Below are 20,576 nucleotides of genomic sequence, written 5' to 3'. Positions count from 1 at the left end.
ATGGATTTACTGATCCTATGATAGATAGCTGAAAAATTGCCTCTGTGATACCAGTTTTCAAGAAGTCTAGTCAAAGAACTATCGCCCCGATAAGTCTCCTCCTACTCTTTGCTAAAATCTTTGAATCATTAATCAATCTAGTGATAGGTTATCAACTTTTTAATGCTTAACTTTCTGACTAACATTATGTATTACATTTAGGCAATTCTGTTCTCTGGCAAAATATCAAAACAGTCAGCTCTGAATGCTTGTACAATACACTGGTTAAGGTAGGTGAAGCTAGGGTGGTAGCACTTGATATATCCAAAGCCTTTGACAAGATATGGCATAAAGGTCTTCTTTAAATTTGTATGGTATCACCTGAGGAATACTTAATATAGACAGATCCTTCTTTGCTTGAAAAAAATCTAGGTTGCCCTCGATGACCACGCATCCAAACAGTATTATATTAATGCAAGTGTGCCTCACTGGATTATACTTGGCTTTATTAGTTCTGGTTTTTCATAAACAACCTCTCTTATGCAATTGCGCCCAAGATGGGTATATTTGCTGATGACAGCATGTAAGTCTTCCATCTCAGGCAAATCAAACATACAAATATCCAAGGTAATGATTGAATCGTTAGAAAATTACCTGCAGTCTATAATAAAATGGAGGAAAATAGATGACTACATTTTATGCTACAAAGGCATATTTCCTTTTTTAGCAATTCTAAAAAAAATTGGAATAAGTGCACTTTAATTCGCCTGGAGTATTTTTGCGTTTTCATTTCCAGAAGAGTTATACGAGCAGAAAGGGAAAACAATTCAAAGTGACTGTTGCAATTTTTAAGGTTTTTATTTTATTTTATTACATAACTTTATCTTTTTCAAAAAAAAAAAAAAAAAGAAAAAGTTATACATTCCATCCATTGCACAATATTCTAAACTCAGAGTTATATTTTATGTGTTGTTATAAAAAAATATTTATTTTGAAAATAATTATTTTGAAAATTTAATATGTAATTTATTTTGGAATATTGCTGCTAATTTTTTAACAATTTCAATTAAATTCAATAAATGTTTTGTTATTTAATGTTTTCTGTTGTGAAACTTTGTTACTTTATTGAACTTGTTTTTAATTGTGTGCAATGCTTGGTTAGAAAACAAGCATTAATTTTGGATTGTCTTCCCTTTGCACTAGTATAACTCTTTGACCTAACAGGTGCCACACTGTCAGTCACACTCCAGCCCCTGTTCCATCGCCGCAATGTTGCACCCTTGTACTTGTTTTACAAGTACTTCAACAGAATATTCTTCTATGAATTTACAAAACTTGTACTATAACTTATCCCAATGTAAATACCTCTGATTAACCTTATAGGTAGCAAAATTCCACCCCTTCAGTACTGGAAATTAGGTATAATTTGATTATTTAAGAGGGTGGCTCAACAAGAACTTGTTCACATTAAACTTGAAAATGACCATATTGTAGTCAGCTGGAAAGCAGTCGCATGGTATAGAGTCCCACAGGCAGGCAGTTCTAGTGTTCACAGAATTTGCATTTAGTTTTAGGCATAGATAAAGAGTAGGGGAAATTTTTGACAGTGGTTGTAGCTAGACGAGTGTTTGTTGTGAATATTTTACAAGGAACGGGGAGCATAGACTGAAGTTCAGTCGAAAACCTGCCATGAAAATGATAATAGAGCAGAGATAGTCTCACAACGTCTCTTCTGTAAGAAAGAGCACATTGCTTACTAGATTTCAAAGCTGGTTTTGAACCCTATCAATGCAAAAAAAAGCATGCTCTGAGCAGCTCCTTCATAGAGTAGTTTCATAAATAAATGGTTGCTGATATTATTAGACTGGGATAGTGTCCAGAAGTGATGGAGAGCAAATATAGGATATTTGGGCCACCCATAAGTATAAAAGCATGATTTCCATAGATACTGCAAGGAATTATTTTTTTTTTTTGGTTTCTCATTGATTTTTCTTATTTATATTTAAATTTTTTTTATTTTTATTTGAGACGTTTGAACATTAATGATGGATATCCTGCCAGACTCATGCGAGAGGAAGTTAGAAGCCATTTTCTTTTTTTCTTTCTTTCTTTCTTTCTTATTCTTTCCCACACTTTTTGGAAGTATCAGATACAAATTGGAAGTGCCAAGAGAATTTCTGTTCTATAGATAAAGACTCATTAGGAACTGATAACCGACTCTGCTAGTGGAATTCTTTTTACTAATCTCTCCACTGGGCAACATCTTATGTGAGTGTGGCATATTATTTGAGGTAATATACTTCCTGTCGAGTTGGTGGTCAGAGAAAGACCATTTTTGGTGGTTGTTCAGAATTCAACCTAATTAAAAGAAAAAAAAAACACAGAAAATCCTTATGATATACATACCCGTCATGGAACGAAAATGTCATATTCCGAAAATCGTATAAATTGATCAAGTAGTTATTCTTTTACTAAAAAAAATCAAATTTTATGAGGAAGTAAGAATGGTGTATCTCACTCTGCCGTCTTTAAAAATTCATCACTGGTTACCACCCCCTTAACAACCTCTTCAGAAATAAAGATCAAAATTAGCCTTGTAAAGGTTACCATGGCTAAAAATCGTTTAGAGAAAATGATTTTCTATGAATAAAAAAATACTTAATCCATTTACATAATTTTTGGAATATGGTATTTTTTTTTTTTTTTTTTTTTGTTCTATGACGAATACGTAATCATAATGATTTTTCTGTATTTTTGTTTTTTTAATTTGGTGGAATTTTGGACTACAACTCCATTTTTTTTTTACTTAGATAAAAAAAAATGATCCTTTTATCCAAGCCAAAGATTATTTATATTAATTTATTTATTGTGGACTATTAGTCTCATCTTTATTAGTTGTTGTTTCACGACGTTTCGGCCAACTATTCCTCTGGTTTTCGTCAGGTGGTAACCGCAACGGATAGGAACTTCGAATCTTCTAACTGCATTCATCTCAGTTAGGAGATTCGAAGTTCCTATTTGTCACGGTTACCACCTGACGAAGGCCAGAGGAATAGTTGGCTGAAACGTTGTGAAACAACAACTAATAAAGATGAGAATAATAGTCCGCAATAAATAAATTAATATAAATAATACTCATCTCAATAATGAATTCCAATTAAAATAATATATATACCAAAGATTATTGTTTGTTTGTTTTTTTAATTATTATTTATTGGTTATTTTTTAATTTGTTCTCTTTGTATGTGATTCCTCTAATATAAATTTGTGAGATGTAAGTTTTTAATGTCTTACTGGAAGTTCAATGACGTCATATTTCCTCATCTTTGAGGAAGAGTTATATGCCATCAGTGATCTGCTTTTTTTCTGTGACTTTTTTCTGGACTTTTCGTAACATTTTTTTTTTCGTTGTAACTTTATCTGTGCCTTTTGTCCGTGACTTTTCTTTTTCTGTAATATTTTTGTGACTTTTTTTCGGGACTTTTTTCTTCTGCTGTAACTTTATCTGTGATTTTTCTTTTTCTGTGGCATTTTTGTGACTTTATTTTTCTGTGACTTTTTCTGAACTTTTTGTGACCTTTTTCTTTTGCTGTGACTTTATCTGGAACTTTTTTGTGACATTTTTGTGACTTTATTTTTCTTTGACTTATCCTTATGGATAATTATTATGCATCTGACACATTTAGCATATTTTGAACAAGCTGATCTTTCAAAAGAAAATAAGGCATTGATGCTAATGTATGCACAAACACAAAATGCTTTAGTGTATTACTTTTGTTTCTGAACATGGTATGCAAATGAGAAACTTAAATAAATATAGCAAACATTGGGCATGGTGTACCACGATAATCAGAAGACTTGATATGTGATTAACACAGCAAAACAATGGCGTCACTAATAGAATGCATGAACACGCTAGATAATATTGTCAAACAGAAGAGGAACATAGGACTATAAGAATGTAAGGCAAGTTGGTTCAGTAGGCGTGTATTAGAGTAGAAATGTAATTGAGCCCAAATATTTTAACTTGCCTTTGGGGTTTGTCTTCCTCATCGTATTCCTGTCAAAGATTCTGTCTGTGCTATGGAAGGTTTCTTGTTACGTAGTTAGTTTTAAAATGGATTATGCAAAAGGAAACTGTTTCTTTTTCATTTTGGCTTTCTGTTTAGCAGAAGTCTTGCCAAATCCTGCTGGTGTATAATGAGGAAACGTCTCTTTTGATTAATACTAAGGTAATTCCAGTTTCATTTTAAAACATTGCATATATGAAATGCTTTGAAATGCTTGTTTTTCAAAATAGTTTTATTTTTTTTAAAAAATCTGTTACAATCAAAACATATTTTTTAGTCTTTACTGTGAATTTTGTTTGAGAATGTTTTGATACAATAAAAAATATATATCGAAAGTTTAGAGAAAAGTAATCTTTATTTTGAAATGTTTTTTTAATATCTTGTAATAATCTTGTATTTTTTTAAATTTTAAAGCTGTAGGCGAGCCTTGATAATCACTCAAATATCGAAAAATAAATAAAATACTGATAGAAACACATTTAATAAAAGTCTCTAATTGTGGGAAAATATGTTCCACCAGCATTTTGTTTAATTTTCGATTTTTGAATGATTATCGATGCTCTAGTGATACGTACCATCATTTTGTTTTTTTATTCTAACTCATCAGCCTTCACACTACCTTCACTTTTAAGTAAAAAGAAAAAGTTGGCAAAGATTTTACCCTTTCATTAAAACTAGCTTGAGTACCCGGGTGTTTGGAGGTGTGTGTTGAGAAAAAAAAAGTAGGCAGTCAGGCTCAAACTCGTAACGCAAAGGAGGAAAAGAATGTGAAAAAAAAAAAAGTGTCTTCTTGTCCAATGCGTCCATAGCCAAACCGGAAATGGCAAAGGTTTAAATTAAGGCTAGTCAATCGAAAAGACAGGATGACTTTTGAAAATATCAGTGAAAAAAGCGATCCCGCTTTGAAGAAAAGTGCCCAGTTGAGGGTGAAGGAATTAATGTTTTTAGCCAATTTTTGATATTTGTCATCTGAAGGGTCGAGCTTCAAAATAATACTGATCTTGTGAAAATCCGTCGCCTCTGTCGAAAGTTTTAGGCATACATACATACATACATACATACATACATTTAAAATGACAGGTGAGATTTATATTATTGATAAATAAAGGTTAAAACTTCTCTCCTGTCATTTTAGCTTGCAGGGAAACCTTTTTGAAAAGTGAACAGTCTTAGAAATTTTATGCTGAGAACAAATTATGTAAATTAATTACTCAGTAACTTTATCTAATTAATTTCTATGTTTCTCTGCAATGATTTCATTCAGCTTTATGTCAATTCCTTTTTCAGATGTTTAAAGTAGGTTTCTTTTCACTAGGCTTGAAAACATTTTAAAAGCATCTTGGTTTACTTAGGTACCGTACCAGTTTACCAAATACTGATTAAATTTTTCTTGCAAACATAAAGTTCAGCTGGTGACATTCATTAAGTTTCACTTGGCTTTGAACACAATTTTAGAAACGGTTATGACAATTTATCTTCAGTCTTACTTCTGCTTGGTTTACTTAACGCTCATTTAAACATATTTATGAAACATTCTACTTGATTAGTCGTGGATGATATGAGGCAGTTGACACATTGTAACATTTTCATAACACGATGTTTAATAAACATCAAACGAACCGTTCACACACATTGTTTCCAACAAAAGCATACTTGTGCACCTGTGGGGTTTTGCCAGTAAGCGATCAAGAAACAAATCAAACAATGAAAATCTTTTTACATACGTGAACGGTCTGGTCTTCATTCTTTGATCATCACTTTTCCATGTGTGCTATTCCTGGTATGGTTGCATCATCTAGTGGCTGATGATCGACTATTGAATTTAGGTGAATGGAAATTTGTTTTATTGAGGAGAGAAGTGTTACATTTTAACTGTGTTGTTACATTTCAACCACTTGGACCCGCACACTGTCTGGCACCGTCGCGGGAACAAGCAAACAAACAAGGAAGAGCATGAAAAAATATAACTCACATTTTTGGGGCACTTCTGCATGTCAGTGACATATCATTAGCAGAGACGAATTATCGATTACTGTTCTTTGAAAGAAATCTGACGTCTAGTAACCATTATGTGAACCTCAAATATAAACTAGTGTTTGCGATTACATAAAAATATATAATAATGAAAATAATAACACAAAAATATGAAAATCGAAACATTTATTGGATAAAAAAAATGTATCAAAATATAATTTTAATGTGCTAATATAATTTCTTTTCGATGAGTGATTCAAAACCGAAAATAAAATAATAAATATGATAAAAACATGAAACATTTATAGATTGTTTTTAGAATTATTTGTTTTTTTTACGGTATAAAAATGTAGCAAAATATTATTTTAAAAGCATGAAACATTTATAGATTGTTTTTAGAATTATTTGTTTTTTTTACGGTATAAAAATGTAGCAAAATATTATTTTAAAAACATGAAACATTTATAGATTGTTTTTAGAATTTTTTTTCACGGTATAAAAATGTAGCAAAATATCATTTTAAAAACATGAAACATTTATAGATTGTTTTTAGAATTTTTTTTTCACGGTATAAAAATGTAGCAAAATATCATTTTAAAAACATGAAACATTTATAGATTGTTTTTGGAATTTTTTTTTCACGGTATAAAAATGTAGCAAAATATCATTTTAAAAACATGAAACATTTATAGATTGTTTTTGGAATTTTTTTTTCACGGTATAAAAATGTAGCAAAATATCATTTTAAAAACATGAAACATTTATAGATTGTTTTTAGAATTTTTTTTTCACGGTATAAAAATGTAGCAAAATATCATTTTAAAAACATGAAACATTTATAGATTGTTTTTGGAATTTTTTTTTTCACGGTATAAAAATGTAGCAAAATATCATTTTAAAAACATGAAACATTTATAGATTGTTTTTGGAATTTTTTTTTTCACGGTATAAAAATGTAGCAAAATATCATTTTAAAAACATGAAACATTTATAGATTGTTTTTAGAATTTTTTTTTTTTCACTGTATAAAAATGTAGCAAAATATAATTTTAAAAACAATAAACATTTATAGATTGTTTTTAGAATTTTTTTTTCACGGTATAAAAATGTAGCAAAATATCATTTTAAAAACATGAAACATTTATAGATTGTTTTTAGAATTTTTTTTTTTCACTGTATAAAAATGTAGCAAAATATAATTTTAAAAACATGAAACATTTATAGATTGTTTTTAGAATTTTTTTTTTCACTGTATAAAAATGTAGCAAAATATTATTTTAAAAACATGAAACATTTATAGATTGTTTTTGGAATTTTTTTTTCACTGTATAAAAATGTAGCAAAATATCATTTTAAAAACATGAAACATTTATAGATTGTTTTTAGAATTTTTTTTTTTCACGGTATAAAAATGTAGCAAAATATCATTTTAAAAACATGAAACATTTATAGATTGTATTTGGATTTTTTTTTTCACGGTATAAAAATGTAGCAAAATATCATTTTAAAAACATGAAACATTTATAGATTGTTTTTGGAATTTTTTTTTCACTGTATAAAAATGTAGCAAAATATCATTTTAAAAACATGAAACATTTATAGATTGTTTTTAGAATTTTTTTTTCACGGTATAAAAATGTAGCAAAATATCATTTTAAAAACATGAAACATTTATAGATTGTTTTTGGAATTTTTTTTTCACTGTATAAAAATGTAGCAAAATATCATTTTAAAAACATGAAACATTTATAGATTGTTTTTAGAATTTTTTTTTTTCACGGTATAAAAATGTAGCAAAATATCATTTTAAAAACATGAAACATTTATAGATTGTTTTTAGAATTTTTTTTTTTCACGGTATAAAAATGTAGCAAAATATCATTTTAAAAACATGAAACATTTATAGATTGTTTTTGGAATTTTTTTTTTCACGGTATAAAAATGTAGCAAAATATCATTTTAAAAACATGAAACATTTATAGATTGTTTTTAGAATTTTTTTTTCACGTTATAAAAATGTAGCAAAATATCATTTTAAAAACATGAAACATTTATAGATTGTTTTTGGAATTTTTTTTTTTTCACTGTATAAAAATGTATCAAAATACCATTTTAAAAACATGAAACATTTATAGATTGTTTTTGGAATTTTTTTTTTTTTTTCACGGTATAAAAATGTAGCAAAATATAATTTTAAAAACATGAAACATTTATAGATTGTTTTTAGAATTTTTTTTTCACGGTATAAAAATGTATCAAAATATCATTTTAAAAACATGAAACATTTATAGATTGTTTTTAGAATTTTTTTTTCACTGTATAAAAATGTAGCAAAATATCATTTTAAAAACATGAAACATTTATAGATTGTTTTTGGAATTTTTTTTTTCACGGTATAAAAATGTAGCAAAATATCATTTTAAAAACATGAAACATTTATAGATTGTTTTTAGAATTTTTTTTTCACGGTATAAAAATGTAGCAAAATATCATTTTAAAAACATGAAACATTTATAGATTGTTTTTGGAATTTTTTTTTTTCACTGTATAAAAATGTAGCAAAATATCATTTTAAAAACATGAAACATTTATAGATTGTTTTTAGAATTTTTTTTTTCACGGTATAAAAATGTAGCAAAATATCATTTTAAAAACATGAAACATTTATAGATTGTTTTTAGAATTTTTTTTTTTCACGGTATAAAAATGTAGCAAAATATCATTTTAAAAACATGAAACATTTATAGATTGTTTTTGGAATTTTTTTTTCACGGTATAAAAATGTAGCAAAATATCATTTTTAAAACATGAAACATTTATAGATTGTTTTTAGAATTTTTTTTTCACGTTATAAAAATGTAGCAAAATATCATTTTAAAAACATGAAACATTTATAGATTGTTTTTGGAATTTTTTTTTTTTCACGGTATAAAAATGTATCAAAATACCATTTTAAAAACATGAAACATTTATAGATTGTTTTTAGAATTTTTTTTCACTGTATAAAAATGTAGCAAAATATCATTTTAAAAATATGAAACATTTATAGATTGTTTTTAGAATTTTTTTTTTCACTGTATAAAAATGTAGCAAAATATCATTTTAAAAATATGAAACATTTATAGAGATTTAAGAATAATTTTTATTTTTTGTACAGAGGGATTGTATAAAAATGTATCGAAATATAATTTTAGTTTACATACACTTTTAGAAAAGGAGAGAATCGACCCCTGTTCTTTGGCTGACAAGTGACATCAGTTGGCGGTTCTTGAAATTAAAATACACACATTTTCCTCACGTCACTGACATGCAGAAGTGCATGTTAAGTGAATACAAAAGGCATTTATTCCAGTAATTTCTGACAATGCACTTCACTGTTTCAAAATATCACTCATGTGTCGAACATATCTTTTTTGTCGCCTGCCTTTCCACTTTTTCGAACATGTACATTTTGCTTCTTACTGCATATGAGTCAAAACATGTCCGATCGCATCCTTAGCTTGCTCAGGTGCTGTCCTTTCTTTCTGCCTTTTTGTTTTCTTCTTCCCGTCATGTTAGCAAGTGCACACTTGCTTAATTTGCATATGTGCTAAAACAGCTGTTGCTGCTGCTAATATTTTTGCTAGTCAGCTATCCCATGGCTCCTGATTTTCTCACACGTGCACCATATGCGCTATTTTACATGAGCTATGTTATATGCACTATGTCATATGCATTATGTTACAGAAGCTTGTTCTTAAAGGGAGAGACTAAAATAGAAACTAAAATTAATCTATAATATAAATCTCATCTGTCAGTTTAAATGCATGTATGTTTGCATGTATGTATGTATGTATGTATGTTTGCATGTCTACCTAAAACTTTTGACAGAAACGATGGATTTCATGACATTGGAATCGCTTTGAAGCTAGTTCCTTCAGACGACAAATATTGAAAAATTGACTAAAAACATTAATTCCTTCACCTCTAACTAGGCACTTTTCTACAGAGGGGTGGGGGGTCGCATTTTTCGCCGATATTTTCGAAAGTCATCCCCTCTTTTCGATTGACTAGCCTTAATTTAAACATTTGTCACTTCCGGTTTGGTGATCGCCACAACAGCAAAGATGTCACTTTCTTTTTTTTTTTTTTTTTTTTTTTTTTTTTTTGCTCAACACAGGGCGACGCCGGACACATAGGCGAATTCATTCTAAAAGAAGAGAGGCTAAAATTAATTCCTTCTTGCTTAGCCTTAAGAATGGTTGACGAAGTGACAGTCTCAAAAAAATATTCACTTAGATTTTTGCATTGTTGGATCCGTTTTGTCTGTCTATTTTCCTGACTTAGAAATTTTATTCTGTCTCCCAACAAATGATGCAATTTCTTTGTGATATCATTCAACACCTGAGCTTCTAGCGCTGACCTTTGAACCTTCGCATCAATCATGCCAGCCACACTGGGTCTATTTGCCACCATGCTGTCTTGACATGTAGTTAATGTAACCTTCCTGAAATTCATACTAGTTAACATAATCTCTACTTACTGACGTAGGATTCCAACATATAACGACATGAGTAGTTGAAAATTCTTTGCAGAAATCTCCAAAATCTTTAGCCGTAAATTGACTTCTATAAACAGGAACAATTGTATCAGAAATATCAAATCATGGGAAAATTTTGTACAAAAAATCTATAGTGCTTTTACATGTAGATTTGTTACATTTGACCAATTCTGTCACTTAAATAGTGTTCGTTAGGAGAAACTTGTTGCTTTCTATTAATGAACATGGTGCAGTTATTCTTCTTTTTTTGTTTTTTTTTTTCACTTTTTTTTAAAAACTTTTTTTTACTTTCTTTTTTCCTTTTTTTTTAAAACTTTTTTACTTTTTTCCTTTTTTTTCTTCGGTTCAATTTGAATAATGTTTATCATTTTCAAACGATATCCCGGATAACGTTGTGACTAATATCTATGACTTACGGAGATTTGGTGTCTTTCTGCCTGAAGCCGAAACTATAATATTGCTCAAATTAGTGTACTATTGTATTTTTTTTTAATGCTCAATTCAGGCGTTGGGGAGGGGTTGATGGTGTAGTAAGCCTCCACAACAGTCCCAGTACTCTCTACACTTTTTCAGTCAACGTCTGGTTAGTGCTCTATCTACTCAGTCTTCTTTCCATCCTCGTTGACATTTCACAACCGTTTCATCCGTGGTATCACTCGAGGTTGGTGTCATCACTTTTTGGGGTGATGTGGGGAGGCAATTAAAAAAAAATTTTTTTGCACTTTTAATTCCCTTGGGTTCACGTGGTTTTGGTTTCTTTCTATGTTTTTGTTTTAGTTCTGTTATAACTTCCATGTGATTGGTTAGTGTTTGCAGTTCATGTGACTTGGTTTCCACATTTAAGGGTTTTCCTTAAGATTTCAGCTGTTTTAATCATTGCTGTTTTATGGTACAGTCTCTGTCTTCCCTTTGATTCCAATCTCTTCCAGTTTTTTTTCAAGACTGTTTGTAGTGCTCTCATAATTATTAGTATCATGTTGACTTTTTTCATCTTCCGTATCTCTTTTAGTTCTCTTGCAAATTTCATGTAGTTGCTTTATTTTTCTATCTCCTACATCATCCCGTGGCCTTCTGGAATGGCAAAATCTATGATCTGGCAAGACTTTTCCTTTTTGTTAACTATTATGACATTCAGTTTCCTTACTTCGATGAGTTTAGCTGTTTGTACCTCCATATCCTAGAGGATTTTGTGACTTGGTTTTACAGTGCCTGACTGAAATGGTTGTCTGACCAATTTGGTTGAGTGTTAAAATTGCAACTTTTTGCCCAATTCTCAATGTACTGTCTTTCTCACATAATTGCATCTGCTTTTATATTCTTTGCAGTCAAGTTTTTTTTTCTTTTTGCTTATGAGTCACCATTTATCAAGGCCTGATAGCCACTCGAGGACAAGGGCTAATGAATGTAAGTTGGTTGTGTAGTAATCGTTAATGGTGTAAATTGAATAGAATTTGATTATCTATGGGGACGGCTTAACAAGAATTTGTTTACATTGGATATGAAGGCTACTATGTTGTATTCAAACAGGAAGCAGACCAGCGAAACAGTGTTCCACAGACTGGCAGGTCTGGAAAAGAAGCTTTGTTCATGGAATCTGCGTTTAGATTGCTGCATTTACTGATTCATTATTTCATCTGCTTGTCCAGGGTCTACCTTTGTTATTTTCCTGGGTTTTATCTAGCTTAGCTTTGATATAGTTAGTTTTACTTGCATTGTTTTATGCAGTTGTTAGTATTGATTCAGTTTCTCTGTTTAGGTGTCCTTTTCATAACCGTGTTCAGGCATTTTCATGAGTCTTTTCTCTTGTTATCCTGAATTCTCGGTATAGATGTTTCTATATATTATTATTATTTGTACTCACTAGGAGTTCTCATACAGATCATCATCCAAGATTACTCACAGATAATAGCCAATGGAGTTCCCTGGAATCTGTGTGACAACAAATTTCCCCAGATTTCCAGTACTTTCTATTTCTTTCCATAACATTTTTAAATTATTTTGTTATTGCAACAGCTGCTTACCATTGATTTCTTGCCAACAATGACCATTAGTTTTCACTGGAATTTGGGTGGCAATAAGCCTCCCCAAAGTCCCAGTACTTTGCACTCATCCAGTGATGATCTGGTTAGTGGTCTCCCGCCTCAGTCCTTCCATCCTCTTTGACCCTTCACTACTATTTTATATGGTATCAGCCTCGTCTAATGCCTTTTTTAGGTGGTGGTGGTGGTGGTGGTGGTGGTGGGAACACAGTTTATAAGATCTCTTGCATTTTCATTTTCCTTGGATTCATATGGTGTTGCTTCCATCTTTTTGTTTCCTTTCTATTGCAGTTTACATGTGGTTGGTTAGTGTTTGTAGCTTATGTGAGATAGTTTCTGCATTCAAAGATTTTCCTTATAAGGTTTCAGCTGTTTTCATCATTACCGTCTGCTATTTAGTTTCAGTCTTCCATTTGATTCCCAATCTTTTTCGGTTTTTTTTGGGCGGGGGGGGGGGCTGTTCCTAGCACTCCTATGATTATTGGTATTATACGGACTTTCTTCATATTTCATATCCCTTTCAATTTTCTGGCAAGTTCCGTGTATTTGCTCCATTTTCTGTCTCCTTGATCTTCATCCTGTGGTCTCTTAATTCCAATTTTTCTTCTTCTTCTTCTTCTTCTTCTTCTTCTTCGATCTATTGATTCCAATTTCTTTTCTTTGTATTCTTCTTTTTCTTGTTATTATTATTATTGTAGTAATAGTAGTAGTAGTAGTAGTAGTAGTAGTAGTAGTAGTAGTAGTAGTAGCAGCAGCAGTAACAATTAAGAAATGATGCAAAATACTAAAACTCATTTATTTCAAGTTTATTGGAAAAGCAATTTGATACTGTGTGTTGAAAGTTCTTTTCCCCTTTCACTTTTTTTTTTGCTGGTGAGGAAATTGTCAGCCATTTTTTTCTACAAAATTTTCCCACTTTTTTTCTCTTGAACTAATTTGGATTGGTAACCTTTTGAAAATTGTAACATTAATTCAAAATCAATTTTTGAAGTAGTAGTAGTAGTAGTAGTAGTAGTAGTAGTAATAATAATAATAATAATAATTATAATTATTATTATTATACTGGATCTCTTTTATCTGTCATCTCAGACTTTAATATTTTTAACCTGCATTCACTCAACTTTCCATTTATCGTCCCCCACTCTTACCTGAACGCCCTCCTCCTTCTACACAGCACTCTCCTCCCTCTCCAGGCGGACATTTTCCTTTTTCATGATAAGCCCTTTTCTACTTCTATTTTCAGTTCCCCTCTTCCACTTACCTGTATTTTCTCATTTCCTCTTTTTATTTTTTACCTCTTGTCTCTTCTTTCTTTCTTTGTCTTTTGTTTCTCTTTGCTTTTTCTTTCTATCTGTTGTCTCATCCTTCTTTTTTATCTCTTTCTTCTCCCTCTCTTTTCCTTCTCCTCTTTGCTTCTTTCTGTCTTTCGTGTCAACCTTTTTTCATCTTTTCCTTTTCTCTTTTCTTTTCCTTCTCTTCTTGCTTTTTTCTTTCTGCCTTTTATCACTTCCTTTTTCATCTCCTTCTTCTTATCCCCTTGAGTCTTATTTCCTTGCCTTTTCAACCTTCTCCGTGCCTTTCCCTTATCTCTTCCTTCTCCCCACCTTTCTCTTATTTATTCCTTTTCCTTCCTTCACCTCTTATCTCAGCCTTTTCCCCTTGCTTCTTCCTTCTTTTGCTCCTTTCTTTTTCTCTTACTTCTTCCTTCTCTTCTTGTAATCTCTTCCCTTCTTTTGTCTTTATCTTCCCCTCTTGCTTCTTCTTTATATCTTTCTCCTCCCTTTCCTCTTGTCATCTCTTGCTTTTCCCCTTGTCTCTTCCTTTTCTTCGGATTATGTGGGTGGAGAGAGAGAGAGAGAGAGAGAGAGAGAGAGAGATCTTGAAAAGTGCGTAATAAAAACAATTAAAACAGGTGACAAAGGTTGACAGTCAGCATGGAGATATATTTAGTGTTTTTGGTGAGGTAGATTGTGGAAGAGGTTACTTTAGGAGAAATTAGTAGTAGTAGTAGTAGTAGTAGCAGTAGTAGTAGTAGTAGTAGTAGTAGTAGTAGTAGTAGTAGTAGTAGCAGTAGTAGTAGATGCTGTCTCTAGTAGTAAAGGTTGAAAATGCACACAAAAGTCTCTTCTTCTTAGGATCAAAAGAGAGTTTCCAATTTAATAGGTTCCACACTATCAACCAAGCTCCAACCCCTGTCCCATCACTATAATGTTGCATTTCTGTCTTTTTTACAAGTACTTTAATGGAATATGCTCTGATGAATGATGAATTTATTGCATTTGTACCCTGTCGACGTACATCTCCCTAGCAAACCCATCTAGCAGCAAAATCCTACCCCTTCACTATATAGATACCTAGATGCTGGAAAGCCTTCTACTCTAATAGCTTCTTCCCTTTTACACAAATGATGTCAACTCAATTTTTGGTCCCCGAACAAAAAGGGAGTGAACCTGTAAATTCACTCTTGTCTGTTCGTCCGTTCATCTGTCCACACTTTTCTCAATAACTACGCATTGGAATTTTTTGAAATTTTGCACAAACATTAAACATGATATGAGTAATAGAACAGATTTTCTGGGAAAACTCCGGTTGCCCCCCTAGGGGTGCCTTTATGGTTAAAATGGCTAAAATTGACACTTTTGTACTTATTAAAAAAATTGATGCCTTGGATTTTTATAAAATTTTTTGAAAAGTTGTAACTAACTGATTTCTATATAATTTTGTTTGTCTATACTTTGCAATAACTCTTGGGGCTCTTTTAGGGCTAATGAAAACACTCCATTTTTGGGACTATTTTACCATATTTGTCCAAAATTTTCTGTGTATGTCTATTTAGCAGTTTTGCATGGTGTTGAACTCAAATTTAAATATGTTAAGGCCTTGGAGACTTTTGGGGCTAAATGAGGGGTGGGTGCAAATGATAGACTTAGTCATTTCCTTTTTTGCATGGTGCAGAACTCAAATTTACATATGTTAAGGCCTAAAACTACACCATTTGTTCATTTTCACCAGGATTTGACGTCCCCTAGGGACTTTTGAGACTAAATGAGAGGAGGGCAAATGCTGAATTTAGTCATTTTTTTTATGCCTCGTTCACTGTGCACATGTTCCATTTTTTTCTTGTGCTCAGCCAACACCCTTACACACACGCACCTCCACTTTCTATTCCGCCTTTGCATCACAGGTTCAAGCCTGCTTGCCTAGTACAACTTTTTTCTTTTTTTTTGCTGAACACACACCTACAAACACCTGGGCTAGTCTTCTATAAGGTATTACTACTTATGATATGCCAACTCCCCCATTCATAACAAACTGAAAGAAAATGAAAAAGAAATCCTTCATAACACAATAAGGTCTTCAAGACAGTCAAAAATCTTGGAGAAACCTTTTTCAGACAACACTGGAATAACATTGATACAACTTCTCAAAATACCCGACTGCACAAATCTTTTTCATTTGCTCAGGTTCACCACGTTTTTCCATCTGCCTGACTGTTGTGGCATCTCGTCTTTTAAAACATGCAAATCACCAAACCCTGTGTTTGACTGAATTTCAATCTACGCCCCCCCCCCTGCAAAACATTCGCAATAAATACTCGTCTAGCTGCAACAACTGTCAATAATTTGCCTTACTCTCTATCAGTGCCCATAAAGCTAAACATAAATTCTATTGAGCAAAGTTTATTTCCTAGAATTGTCCGTCTGTGGAACACAATACCGTGCGGCTGCTTCCCAGCTGATTATAACATGGTCGTTTTCTAGTCTAATGTAAATAAGTTCTTGTTTAATTATCTTCTTAAATAATCAAACCCTATCCAAGTTCCACCATCATCGATCGCCCTAACAATGGTTGGCTTTTTACTTTTTTAAAAAAAGAAAATAACTCTTTATTGATGAATACGGAGCTTTAATTTCTCTCTCTCTCTCTCTATCTCTCTCTCTCTCTCTCTCTCTCTCTCTCTCTGTGGGAAGATTAGGCACAAGGTCAGAGAAAGTGGGATTTAAAAAAAATTACTGCTCAGACTCCATAGTCTGAAGCATCCATCACAACAGTAATGTCTAATGATGGCTTGTAATGTGTCAGCAATAGATCAGAACTAAGAAGTGTTTTGATTTTCTGAAATGATTCTTTTCATGTGCTTGACCAATTCCTTTTGGTATCTTTTTGTAAAAGATTATTCAGAGACCCCTGTAACTTGTGCAGTTCGGGTAAGAAAGAACCATAATGGCTTACAAGGTCCAGAAAGAATTGTAGTGTTGCAACATCTTTAGGAGCTGCTATGCACTTTATTGCCTGAATATTGCCCAGATCTGGTTTTCTGACCATTTTTGTCAAATATGAATCCAAGGTATTTCACAGAAGTTTAGGAGAATTTGCATTTTTCTGGTTTTAAGTGAAATCTATATCATTGAATTCGATCCATCACGGGAGTAAGACAATGCATAAGTTCTTCCTGGGATGTGCCTGTAACGATGATATCAGCAATGTAAGCATGGAGAGTAGAAAACGCATTGTGGATGCGTTATCGGCATCTCCTGTTACTCTCGCTTCTTCTTATTTGTCCCTCAGTCCTCATTTTGTAATGAGTGATTTTTCTGACAAAGGGAGAAGAAAAAGCTGTTTTCTAGGTTGGCAGTATTTTGCGCGAACAGTTGGCAGAGTTGGTCAAAATTTTCTGTTCCTATGTCTATCCTTGTAGCCATGTCACTAGTAAGGGTGCTGGAGGTAAACGTTTTGTCTGGGCTGACGTTATCCGCCTGATAGTCAGGGACCCGAACCTTGGATTAACCACTAAGGAGGCTGTCCTATCAGCAGGTGCAAAGTACTGGGGCTGCTGTATTGCCATTTGGTGAATGGAATCTGGACCATGCAGTAGCTTCTGGTGGGGCCTCTCGATGCCATACTAGTGGGTAATTGTTACGGCTTTACCTTATAATGTGCTACAAAAAAAAAAAAAAAAATTCTTTGTTTCTTTTTCTCTCTTAGTTTCCCCTCTCTGTCCTTCTCTAAGTAAATCTGACGACCTAGTCCACAAATTCCAAAATTTTATCATGACAAGTTTCAAGAAAAAATACCCGGTTCTCCAACTTCCAACGTAGACCCCTACTACCATGTCTCCTTCTCCAACATCAGGGGTCTTCGTTCTAACCTTCCAGAGGTTGAAACCCAATTACAGGAGACTAAACCAGACCTTTTATTTTTAAGTGAAACTGGCATTGGACAGGCTATTTCCCTAGATGAGTTTGCAATTACAGGATACTCTAACTTAACTTCTAAATCTGACCCCCAAGATCGCCATGGGCATGGAATATGTGCCTATATTAAAGATAGCTTTCCATGTGGTAGGGACATCTCCAGGGAAGATCCTAACTTACCCTATATGTGCTTCCGGGTTGCTTTAGCTCACACTACTGCATTTATATTTACTCTCTATCGCCCCCACAACAGCGGAGTTACTATCTTTCAAAGCATATCTGAGAAAATTGACCAAGTCCTTTCTACTTATCCTTCAGCTAACATTCACGTATGTGGAGACTTCAATGTTCACAACGTCGAATGGTTGACCCACTCAAACAAGACCGATGATGAGGGGAAGTTCTGTCATGATTTCTCCATTGCCTATGACCTCACTCAGACTGTTCAGGAACCTACCCGTGTGCCCGATAATGACGGCCAGTATGCTAGCCTACTAGACCTTTTTCTCACAACTTGCCCTGAACTATGTTCAGTTTCTGTTCTGTCGCCTCTTGGATCTTCCGACCACTCTGTTGTATCAATTAAGATAAAAATGAAATGTAATAAGTCCCCAGACGTACCTCTTCATCGTACAGTATATCGATACACTAAGGCTGACTGGGATAGCTTCCGTACATTTATATCTGATCTACCTCTGTATTCCATGTTTAAAAAGGATGTGTCCTCTATAGTATTAGACCTGACTGAATGGTTAATTGCAGGTATTGACCATTTCATACCCTCTAAAAAGTTTCAGCAAAAACCTAACAGCTAGCCATGGTTCTCTCCAGAATGTGCTGCTGCCATTGCGCACAGAAATCACTTTTTCCACTGCTTCAAACGTAATAGATGTATGGAAACTAAAGCCGTTTTCAGGACTGCCAGCAACCATTGTAAGAAAGTAATAAGGAACGCAAGAGAGTTGTATGTTCAATCTGTTAAGTCCAAAGTAGCTGAGCAGCGGCTTGGTTCCCACCAGTTTTGTCAAATAGCAAACAGAATCCTGAACAGAAGCGTGTGCTCCATCCCAACTATTATCAATGGACCTGAGATAATCTCGTCAGCATCAGACAAAGCCAAACTCTTTGTCAAGAACTTTGCAGCTAATTCTACCCTTTGCGACCAAGACCGCCAACCTCCAATATTTCCTCCTGTATCAGAAAACACGCTATGTGATATACGTATATCTGTACATGATGTTGCGAAGCTAATCAAAAACCTTGATTCGAGTAAAGCAACTGGCCCTGATGGTATTCCAATTATAGTACTCAAAAAACTTCAACCTGAACTAGCGCCCATACTTACAAAACTGTTTAAACGTTGTCTTAAGGAGAATAGTTTCCCATCTCCCTGGAAAATCTCATCAGTATGCCCTGTATTTAAGAATTCAGGTGATCGCTCATCCCCCTCTTAGTACAGGCCAATAAGTCTCCTGTGCGTCATGAGTAAGTTGCTAGAATCTGTGTTAAATACAGAAGTAATCAACCATCTCAACAAAAATAACCTTCTTAGTGACACTCAATATGGTTTCCGTTCTGCTAGATCTACAGCAGATGTCCTTACAGTTATATCGCATAGGATTAGCAAATCTCTCGACGGTGGCAATCTTTCTAGGGCAATTGCTCTTGACATATCTAAAGCCTTTGATAGGGTATGGCATAAAGGTTTACTTCATAAGATCGCTAGCTATGGTATAGCTGGAAAAGTCTTCTCAATTATTAAATCATTTCTTTCTGATAGGTTCATAAGAGTAGTAGTTGAGGGGCAAAAATCAGAAGCTCTCAGTATTAATGCCGGTGTCCCTCAGGGATCCATCCTGGGCCCAACTCTTTTCCTGATCTACATTAATGATCTTCCAAATCATATCCTTACATCATTTGTAGACATTTATGCTGACGACACTACCATTTATGGTACCACATCTAAGACAGTAAACGACCAAGTTCTCTCCAATTCTCTCTCCTCTGATCTTGAGCACATAGTACAATGGGGAAAGGAGTGGCTGGTTACTTTTAATGCATCTAAAACCAAGCTTCTCTCTTTACATCATCAACATTCTAATCCACATTTGTCATCAATTGAAATGAATGGCTCTCGTCTTCAGGAGGCCTCAAGTTTTGACAAGCTTCTGGGCTTGACCATTACTCCTGATCTTAAATGGAACACGTATATCAAATCTGTTGCCAAGGCCGCTGGAAATATGGTGGGATCTTTCTATCGATCCGGTAGATATCTCACTGCTGATGCTATTCTCTATCTATATAAGAGCCAGATACGTCCAAGGATGGAATACTGTTGCCACATCTGGGCAGGAGCTGCTAGAAAGGACTTGTCCTGCCTTGATAGAGTTCAAAATAGACTTCGTAGCCTCGTAGGAGATGTCCTTTTCTCCTCCTTGCAACCTCTATCTCACAGAAGAGATGTTGCGAGTTTGTCTCTGATGTATCGTTATTTTCATGGAAAGTGTTCAACTGAGCTTCAATCTATGGTCCCCCCTCGCAAAACTTTCACAAGAAACACTCGTCTAGCTGTAAACACTATCAATAATTTCCCCCACTCTTTATCTGTGCCTAAACCTAAACGTAGATTCCATGAACAAAGCTTCTTTCTTAGAACTGCACGCCTGTGGAATTGTCTTCCGTTTTCCTGCTTTCCGGCTGACTACAATATGGTTGTGTTCAAGTCTAAAGTAAATAAGTTCTTGATGAGCCGTTCCATGTAGGTTGTCAAATTTGCCAA

The sequence above is a fragment of the Euprymna scolopes genome, chromosome 36 (genome assembly GCF_053919585.1).
Source record: "Euprymna scolopes isolate OS-2025 chromosome 36, ASM5391958v1, whole genome shotgun sequence".
NCBI lineage: Eukaryota > Metazoa > Mollusca > Cephalopoda > Sepiida > Sepiolidae > Euprymna > Euprymna scolopes.
The sequence above is the reverse complement of the archived record's forward strand: the minus strand, read 5'-3'. Positions refer to the sequence as shown.